The sequence below is a fragment of the Nipponia nippon genome, unplaced genomic scaffold, assembly GCF_047370975.1.
Source record: "Nipponia nippon isolate SJK-2023a ecotype South Korea unplaced genomic scaffold, ASM4737097v1 scaffold_13, whole genome shotgun sequence".
Taxonomy (NCBI): domain Eukaryota; kingdom Metazoa; phylum Chordata; class Aves; order Pelecaniformes; family Threskiornithidae; genus Nipponia; species Nipponia nippon.
In genome coordinates, this window is record NW_028262324.1 from 4,164,052 (window position 1) to 4,172,034 (window position 7,983).

Consider the following 7,983-nt stretch of genomic DNA (forward strand, 5'->3'; position numbering starts at 1 on the left):
TTTTATTTTCAACAAAACACCAATGCCAAAGTAAAGTCTTCACTATAGCTGGAAACACAGAATCAGGCTACACATTAGGCAGGTGAAACAGCTTGTGTTAAGCCCCCTGAGAGCTTGAAAGTTTAGTAATGTTCATCTTGATGGCTTTTCACTCTCCCTCTGCAAGAAGAACTGGAAGAGAAGTGGAAGACATCATGAAGCAGTGCCAGCCACGGCCAGTCCCTCGGCTCTGCCCCTCCTGGGCACGGAGCCCCAGACCAGTGCAAGGAGAGGGTTTCACTGGACAGTGAAACAAGGGACCTCATGCCTGGACCCCGTCTTTTCCCAGGACAGCAGGTCTGGGCAGAGTCCAGACACAGTTTCCAACTCCTTTGGCCCATGCCTAGTGTCTGCATTGCTAGCATGATCCCCATGGCTGGGGCATGCTCATGGTCCTGGTCCTGGTCATGCCACCATCTCCCCTGCTCCCTCAGCACCTCACTCATTGATATTAAATCTCATCTGCTTTCTCTCTCCCCATAACATTTCATGCCATCATGCCAGTCTGGATCTCTCCTGTGCTTATTAGTTTCCCAGTGCCCATATGTTATTCTCCCTGGTGGGTCCACGTCCTCCAGGTCAGTAGCTCAGTGGTATCGGTGGCCCCTTGGTCCCTCACCACTCCTGCAGCATGGGGTCCCTGCAGAGTTTGGTACCTGCTCCCCAGCTTCTCGCAGGGTATGGGAGACCATCCCATACCTCCGGGACTGCGGTGAAGAAAGAGGCAAAGCCCAGCCTCTCCTGACGGTATGTGTTGTGCACAGGCACTGCAGGGATGGGGCACCCCGTGTCCCAGCTGCTCTGTCCCTCAGGGCTGCCCTTGCCCTCGCGAGGCAGGGTTGCATCCCAACACCACCATCAGCTATCCAGCTCCTCTTCCCTCTTGACTTCTGGCGGTCCAGTGCAAATCTGAACTGAAGGTTTCCTTCACTGTTGCAGAAGGCAGTGGAGGAGGAATGTCTTCCTCCAGATTCCGTTTCTTCATCACACTGCAAAAAGGCACTGCAAATACATTCCTCTATATTGTCTTGTGCTTTATTTAGTACAAATTTCTAAAGGGATGGACCTGCCACCATGTCCGTGGAGGTATTATTCCAGTATCTGATAGATCTCACTCTGGGAAATGCTTCCTGTTACTCACCTTACATTTTCCCTTTCTTAATTTCGTCTCATTATTCTCAGCTCTAACCCCTTGGCTGATAGCCATCCCTTTCCTTCCTGCCAACAGAGCCTCTGGTTGGATTTGCCGGAACTCTCGGCATTCATTGACCAGGTCATTCCTAGTGAAGCCAATGGTTTCCACGGTGCACAGGCTAATAGCAAGTGCTCCTGGCCTGGAGAGACCTTCTTGGTCATCCTGTTCCCCTTGGAGGGACTGTGCTGCTGTCCTGTTCACCTGGTGTCTCCAGCAATGGGTTAACCCCACCCTGGGGACTCCAGGTTTCCAATCCAGTTCCCAGCCCTGAAGTGCCCATTGAAGTCAGTGAAAAAGCTCACATCACGGGTGGGATGAAGCTGTAATCCCACAAATGTGCTAATCTTTGGATCAGGAGCACTCAGTGCTTAAATGTCTTTCACAGACGGCTGAGAGTGTGTTTTGCTAAAGCAAACTGCAATTACATTTAGTATCTTCAATTTAGCTTGACATGTTGCCTCTAGAAAGAAGAGATGGCTTGTATTAAGGGCTCTGCAGCACAGACAGTATCTTTGACCCTCTTCTGTCTCCTTTTGCAGCCCCCCCAAACCCTCTCCCAGGCTGCACGACCAGGCAAGCAGAGATGATGGCAGCAGGCAGTCCTGGCCAGCAGGAAGGAGCTGCTAATGCACAGCTATTTCTGTCACAGCAAGGAGCATTGTACAGCACTGACCGAGGAAATGAAACTAGAGCCTGTGTGGAGGCCAGAGCAAATCCAGGAGAAAAGGCCAGTAGGAACCAGCTGCTTCACTACAGAAACCAGAGGAAGCAGCTCACCAGAGCACAGCGATGGATAAAGGCCAGCACTGGCACGCTACAGCTCTGCACTGGTCAGCACATCTGGGCCTGGGGGGCAAGGGAGTTTTCCCCAAGCTGAAAGCCCACCTAGCAGTAATGGAGATGCATGTGTTTTTACTGTCTTCATGGAGTAAAGGTATAATTAACATATCCTCGGTATTGTCCATGTGCCGTGCAAAGGTGAAGGTCTCATCCCTCTAGATCTTCTTAGGGAAGAGCAACAGACTGGAGACATGGTAGTGAACTAGATCCACCTTTGGCTGCTTTCTCCAGGAAGTTATTTTTGGTTCAGAAACATTAGATGATCTGATAACTCCTTGTAAATGTAGCAGTCAAGTCCCCTGCCCAGTCCCACACACTGACACTTACGGTGGCCTTTTTTGCACCACCTTCCCCTCTCCCTTTCTTGTTACAGTTCTCTAACTTTTACAGTATGTGAGGCCATGAAGCTTCTCATTAGCCCACTGTTAAACTGGACTTTGGGAACAGCCATGCAATAAGTAAAGACCTCCTTGGGCTCATAGAGAGGAGCAGACTCCCTCATGGGTCAGCTGATGGTCTCCTAATACAACCTCATCGTGCCAATCCAGGTTACTTGCAGGAGTATTTCAGTTGCCAAAGTTTTCTATGATATTCTTTCAAACCACTCATAGCTTAGGTCAGTTTTTGACCACACTCCTACCCCATGGTCCTCTTACACCACATCCACCACATGTGGGATGCAGGTGTGCAGCAGATCCTGTACCAGCCATTAAAAAATTCTCAGTGGAAGCCAACGAGAAAACAGGAGTGTGTGAGCAAAGTGCCTTAAGACACATACCTAAGGTGCCTGAGGATGTCAGTAAAAGGTGTGGGTCTCCCATAGGTCCCACTGCATCCATGAGGAGGTCTCAGCTACCCCATGTCATTTCTGTGACGCGACACATCTGTGTTTAGACACCTAGTCTCTCCCTAGATTTCTGGAGCCTCAGGACTCATCAGAAGCTGTAGTGCATGTGTTTGTATAGACCTCAAAGATAGAGCAGCTCTGAGTTTTAACAGAACATTTAAACAATGGGAACACTGATATCTGGAAAGGCTGATGGTTGGCAGCAGGAGTTTTCTGGACTGCTTGGTGTGAAACATGTTTTCAGGTCCACAGTGAATGTTGAACGTGAGGAAGAACAAAGCACCAACAGGAAAAGAGCCAAACACAGCACTTGGCGAGCATCTCCACAGCAAGGTGGCATTGGACCATTGCTGGGTCCATCTCACACAACCCCTGCTTTCCTGGAGAACATTGTGCAGCTGACAACTGGGGTGACAGCTGTCCAACAGCAGGCATGGGCTAGGGTTTCCCACAACTTAGGGATGAAAGCACTCACCTGTTGGCGTCTGGGGAAGTTGAGCTCACACGTGCACTTGGGCACTTGCTAGTGCAAGAGCACTGACATTGTGGTGTGTCTAATCAGTTTGGAAGGCTGCACATTTCAAACTTTCTCCTCTTAAGACCCAGTGGCACAGCTACCACTTGAAAGCACCACGTCTCACTGAGGTTGTCAGAGATCCTGCTGGCAAAGCACCCCTCAATCTCATCCCCAGTCTTTTATATCACTCTGCTGAGCAAGGCTCAAAGGTGCTTAGATGTGGAGGGTCCACGTGTCCTGGCTGTGACCAGGGCTGCAGCAAAGCAACTTGGTGGGAAAATTAATGTGGGTTTGGATGGCCGGTGTGACTGGTGGGAAAGGATGTATGGGAGGTGGGAGGGAAAAGGAGGAATGCCACTGTCCTTGGACTGTTGTCACTCTGTCATAGTGGGCTGATATGTTTAAATATATGCCGACAGGCTCCAAAGCTGTGGCTGGGATACGCCCAGAGGAATTCACCAAAGTCAGCATCTAAACAAGGAAATTCTGGGCTTGGAAAGCTGGTCCATAGTGTGTGTGTGGAAGCAACGTCAGCAGAAGAAGGTCCCTTCCCCCTCCCTTCGTTGCATTAACGTTTGCTTTCATTTTACTATTGAACAAATGAAGACAACAGCTGTGTTATTTAACAGTGTGCGTTTTACTACCAACAAAGAATGGTCCTTTAAAACATGCAAAATGCTGTGTGCTCTTCCAGTGAAAAGTGGAATTGCAGGTTTGGACAGAATGACCTAAACAATAAAAGTGCAGCTGGAGCATTAAAAACATAGTTGGTGGCAAGGATGGTTGGGTTTGGCTTGACTAATCTGAAGGATGATCAAAAGGACAATTATGCTGCTTTAGGAGCAGAGCCATTTGCCACGTATTACAATAATGGCAAATATTAAGGATTAGTGGATATTCAAATAAGTGATCCAAAGTAAAAACCCATATATCTATTGCTACTATTTTTCCAAAGGTCATTCAGATAGCATAACAGTTGCTTCACAATGAAAACCTTAGATGCGATAAGTGTGCATAGGCTATCATGCCTGTGCTGAGTGAAGGAGATGAAAGCAGCTCTTTGGGCAAAATCTGAGCTGGCCTGAAAACAACCATTGTGGGTACCAAAAGCAGTGAAACCATGGCAGTACACGACTCTGCACATGCTTGGTCAAAATATTTCCCTTGCTTTCAGCTTACTGCTTGCGTTTACCTCTTTGAGCTGCCTTGACCCCAAAACTGTAGTGTAGGCTAGCATTGAGTCTGGGTAAAAGAGTAAGCTTGAATATTCATGCTGCAGTTGCAATGCAAGTTGTGCAGAGAATAACTCTCTGACGTGAATGACACAACACATCCAACATCTTGTCTGAAGCATCCAGAAATGAAGCTTGAGCGTGCAAGGCATTTTGAAACCTAAATGGGAAAGTTTGTGTAAGCTCAGGTGACAGTCAAAGGAGATATGATGCATCTTTGGGGTTAGTTTGATGCAAATGGGCACTTGAAAAGAAATGTGATGGTTGGTTAGCCAAAGGCGAGCAGTAATGTGTGCTAAAAAAGCTATTGTATTGATTGAAATGCATCTAGAAAACATCAGTCTGATGTAAAACATGAGTAATCAGCAGAAGCTAAAGGCTATTTCATAGAGCTCACAAACATGTGTTTTTGAACACCCTTCATTAATAAATCAATGAAATGTTCATGTTGGCAGAGGGTTCAAAGCAGCCTTCAGTGAGCTGCTAGAGGAGGTGGCTGTGCCTCTGAAGGGGTCCTGGGTGCTGGGGTGCTCAAGGACACCAAAGTCTCCACTTGCAAGTGACCAGCAGTCATGGAGGACAGTGGTCCTGGCATCTGTCAGGGACAAGATGCCGCAAAGCACTAATTGCTGAGCAAGGGATCTGCCTGCAGCACCAGGACTCACTCAGGGCCAGCAGCCAATTGCTGCTGTGCTGTCAGACCCTGGTCTAGGAACTCCCTGCACCCCGTCAGTGCAAAGGAAGTTTGATTTCAAAGAGTAAACCCATCAGTCTCATCCTGTATCCATTGCAAAGGAGATCTCCAGTGGCCTCTGACAGAGGTCTCCAATCCTGGCAGGTCGCAGATAGTCGGAGAGGTGCTATGGGTTGTGTGAGACAGAAATTTAGAAGATACATGCAGAGCTTACATGCCCGAGAGACCTGTGATGTGGCCCTTAAAAACAGTATGTTTTCTGATAAATGATTGAATTTTCACTGCCTCCTGTTGGTGCCTCCATCCACCGGCCCCTCAACATTTCTGCTGCTGGTTACCTGATGGACCCAGACTGTTTCTGTGTATGGGACCTTCTGTACATCCTGGGGACCAAGTGGACTCCCTGAGTCCTGAAGGACCCCTTCCTCTCTCCCATGCTGGGACCACACGAAACCCTTGGGAGGCTGCACTACAGAACTGACAAGCTGGCCCTGCCCCAAGTCATGTGTGGGGTACAGACTCCCTGCCCTGGTGCAGACCCCACGTGAAATTTTTTGCATAGGCAGCACTCCTGCTGCAGCTATTCTGCATCTTTCATGGCCCTGGGGCTTGACTTTTGCTCTTCCCCAGCCCAATGAGGTGCCCTCAGCACTAGCCTGGAGGTTTGGTTTCCCCCCATGGTCTCTTTCTTACTAAGTGATTTGTATAAAATCCAGCATCTCTGCCTAGAGTTGGTTTTGGAGGGAGAGGCCACAAGTGAGTGATGGGACCAATTTCTTCCCCAGGGCATGGGGTACCGATTCACGGATCTTTGCCTGTGTAATCTGGAAGCAGGACCAGCCAAGAAATAAAGGTGTTTTCTGGCTGCCCTGCCCTCCACAGCACCCACCATTTGCGGAGCAAGGTACCTTTTAAGCACTTCTCTGTGCTGCTGAAGAGCTCCTGTCCTGGCAGCATTTTTAGCTCCTGCATCCTTCTGCTCCTGGGATTTTCAGCCTGTAAATGTGAGTTAAAACATGCACTGGCGTGAACTGCAGCTCCCTGTTCCTGCACCTGCCTGCCTGCATCTCCAAGTGGGAGCAAGGCTGGGAGCAGGCTGTGCTGGCAGCTTGAGAGAGGTTTTGGTGCAACAGTGAGGGAAATGGCTTTGGGATCTCATGAAATATTGCTTTCTCCATGCTGTTGGGCCATGTAGCATGAGCTGCACTCAAGCTTTCCCCCTCCTGACTGTAATGCAGGCTGATGGCCCTGTCATGGCAAGAGGCTGTGACGCCGGCTGACTCTGACGTGGCCCTGGGGTGTAACCATGCAGTGGGTGTGCGCTGTGGCAGGGGTGTCACTGCATCATGACAGTGATGCCATAGGATGCGAGGTCATCACAGCAAGACGGTGATGGGCTGTGACAGTTCCTTCACAGGGACTGGCAGCAGTGACTGCAGAGCTCTGCAACATGACGCTGATGCAGAAGGAACGTGATGGCACTGCGGTGCCAAGCAGTGTCCATCATCTGTGGTGGGTGAAGAAATGGATGTAACAGGTGTATTGGGTTGTGAGGACCAATCTCCTCCATTGATACCTCCCTGTGTGACCATGGGCACGGCTCCAATGTTCGGCAAATGGTGGGGCCATAGGAACACATCCACGCTGACCGTGCTTGAAGGAGCTTGAGCCATCCACCAACCCCAGCTCTCCAGCACAGGGCATAGGATGCATGCCCTGCAGAACTCTTATGGCTGTGATCTCCCTGAGATTGTAATCTAAAGACTGACTTTCCTAAGGATCCTAGAAATTAATGTGTAAATTAAAATTCAGTTTGGTGCTCATGGCTTCATTCCTCTGTGGTGAGCAAACCATGCACTAAGGACTCACATGTCTGAGCAGCACATCTTGGTGTGCCTCTTTCCCCATGGTTTCATCCAGGCACAAGCAATGCTGTCTAACAGAAAAGCCATCTGCAAGCTCAGTTGGTCTTGGCTCAGCACCACAGCCCACCTTTGTTTCCTTGGGAGGGAGCTTCCCTCAAGAAGAAATGTCCAAGTCCCCATTCATAGCAAAGACCCAACACCACCACCCCAGAACACATGCTGTAAAGGTAAAGCTGAAAACAACATTGTCCTGAACACCCATGGCTCCTGGCCAGCTTGTGGCTCATTTTTGCACTCCTTGCCCAGGAGGGAACTGAGAGCAAATGGGAGCCCTGGGAGCGAGGTCCTGCCTGTGTGCAAAACTCTGTTTTTCTGACCTTTTGGACACAAAAAAGTTTGGGAGGGTAGTTTTTTGGAGAGAGTTGCAGTTCAGTTGCACATGTAATGTCCCTTGCGGAGACCCCCAAAAGCAAGATACTAAAAAATGAAGCAATGTGACTATTCTTGGCCCTCTCCCTCCTTCTATGACCAATTTGTACAGTAAAATAGAGGTTTTACTTCAAGAACTATGCATTTTTAATAGATTTTATTTACATAATTTTTCTGTCTAATAAGATGTGTTTTAAATGCATTAACTGCAGCATAGTTCTTTCAGACCTTTGGAGAAAAGAAACTACAATAAAGATTCTTGTCTCCTAATGTTCTGGGTTTCAGGCAAAAATTATACTATAAGATAGGAATTCTTAAAAAAAAA